Raw genomic sequence first — 2,394 nt, 5'->3', positions numbered from 1 at the left:
GATGTCTAGGTCAGCAAGGAGTTAAATTGGTATTTAGGGCTAAGTGCAAGTTATTGTTCTCAAGGTGCTTCATAATACCTGCGGGCCAAAGGGAGTTTCAATAAGGTTTCACTTCAAGATTCACATTATTAATAATGCTCAAGGACATTTCTTCTTTAAAACTCTGTTTTGAAGAAGAAATCATCAAGTTTGTTTAATACATGATTGTTAAGGTTTTTCAAGTTCTACATTTCTTCAGGCAGCCCTGGTCATCTTGCCCGGTTTCAGCAACTCCTATTGTTCATGTATTGGAGGAGTCTCAACCAAATGTAATAATCACATCACGTCTCGCTGATGCTGCTTTATGTCTTGGACCAATGGTATATGAGCTTGGTTGGAATTGGAATAGCTGGAAAGAACTTGCACAAGGAACATTGACTGGTCACCTTCTAGAGTGTGGCTGTCAAATAACAGGGGGGTATTACATGCATCCTGCTGATCAACACTGGGAGTTTTCTTTTCAGCAGCTTCTTGATGTATCTCTTCCATTTGCAAACGTAAGCTTTGATGGAGAAGTCTATTGGGCCAAAGCTGAGAACAGTGGAGGAGAAATCAGTTTTAGAACTTGTGCTCAACAACTTCTTTACGAGCTTGGAGATCCTAGTGCATATATAACTCCTGATGTTTCAAAATGTATCATTTCTCCCTTTGTCTAAAGATATGGTTTTTGCCAAAGGAGCAGAACTAAGCCTCCAAAAACGTCCTGAGACACTTCTTCAGTTGGTGCCAAAGGAATGCGGCTAGAAAGGTTGGGGAGAAATATCATATGGGGATTGGGGTGCGTGAAGCGTGCATCAGCAGTGGATTATTTGGTTCGGTCATGGATGGAAGGGCGAGCACCTGGAACTCAAGAGTATATAGTTTCATATATTATCGGATTAGAAAGCTTGCAGGCACATTCTTCTGATGTACATCCTTTGTCTTCCATGGAGCCTATAGACCTAAAATTGCGAATGGATGGTCTATTTAATCTGAAGGATCATGCAGTTCATTTTACACAAGAATTGGAATCTCTTTATACCAATGGACCTGCAGGTGGCGGTGGCATCAGGATATAATATTTCTTCAGAAAATATTGGTACCACGAGAGTGCATATTCTGGAGGTTCAACATAAAATATAGGAATCCAATAGAAACTCAACATGTTATAGGCTCAACGGACTTTGGGATGCTACCTCATAAGCATACTTATAGAGGTGGTCTTGAGCAACTGAAGGGTGGTGCAACATCCAGATTTTATTCGGATCCACTGAGGAACATTTCCATGCAGCCAGCCCCAGGTGGCATAAGAATTCCTCTTTACTGTGCAACCCATAGTCGAGCAGGAGACAAAGGAAATGATTTGAACTTCTCTATCATACCGCATTTCCCTGCAGACATTGAAAGGTTGAAGGTGGTCATAACACTAGAATGGGTCAGCAATGTGACCAAGGCTCTCATTGGCTCCGCAAGTGCTCCTACAATTCTACAGCATGCTCAAGGCCTGCATTTCAATCAGGCAAAGGCATTCAATCATAATGATGATGAACAACAGTTAGTGGTAGAAATCTATGAAGCCGCAGGTGTTCACTCTTTGAACATTGTGGTGAGGAATGTTTTAGATGGAGGTGTGAATTGTTCGAGAAGGATTGACCGACATGGAAAGACAACCTCAGACTTAATTCTTTGTCAATAAATTATGTTACCATCATGACTGTGAAAGACAACTAAACCTGAATTCAATACTTTCTGGAGCATATATGTGCCCAAAATGATCATCACCACTTTAGGGAAAATGCCAAAGTCAATGGAAAGTGAGTACCTCACAGAAGACCCCATGTTTGGTCTCATGGTGTGAAACCATATATACAGGCAGACAAATGTAGGCTCAAAGGATATGGAAGATCCCGAATTGAGCGCCATGACTAACAAATATTATCAAAAGGGACCATCTGGAACTTTGAAACGAGGTAGGGAAGATTTTGAACAAAATCAGATTTTGACATACATTGCTCTTTTGAAACTTCCCAGGATATTATCAAAGCATCAAGGTCCGCCCATAGATTTCCATCTGTAATATCGCATTAGTTTGTTTGAATTACCATTTTTCTTCCAACAATTTGTTGAGCTGGGCTTTTAGATCTCGAGAATTGGCTCGACTTTGTTCCCTTCTTTTCGTCTGTTGGCTTTAAATTCTTGAAAATTGGCCTCAGTCAGGGTGGTTGGTGTTTATGTTAAGGTCTAAGTGCAGTGTGAAGATCAGAAGTGTTTTTCTGCCCGCGTCAAACAGTGGACGTGACTAGGAATTTGGCAAAGGGTAGGTGCTTTGACATGGAGGAGACTATTTTTACTCCTTGTTTGGAGGCCATACCTCAC

At 41.1% G+C, this 2,394-nt stretch overlaps 1 pseudogene; it reads left to right on the top strand.

The window, feature by feature from the left end:
- Positions 1–200: 200 nt before the first annotated feature.
- On the top strand, positions 201–1,097 carry LOC149213958 (uncharacterized; annotated as a pseudogene).
- Positions 1,098–2,394: the final 1,297 nt, after the last annotated feature.

The sequence above is a fragment of the Pinus tabuliformis genome, chromosome 1_1 (assembly GCF_031772625.1).
Source record: "Pinus tabuliformis cultivar Carrire ecotype Pingquan chromosome 1_1, CPIR1, whole genome shotgun sequence".
In the NCBI taxonomy this organism is placed as follows: domain Eukaryota; kingdom Viridiplantae; phylum Streptophyta; class Pinopsida; order Pinales; family Pinaceae; genus Pinus; species Pinus tabuliformis.
Note: the sequence above shows the minus strand (reverse complement) of the source record. Positions and strands in the feature narration are given on the sequence as shown.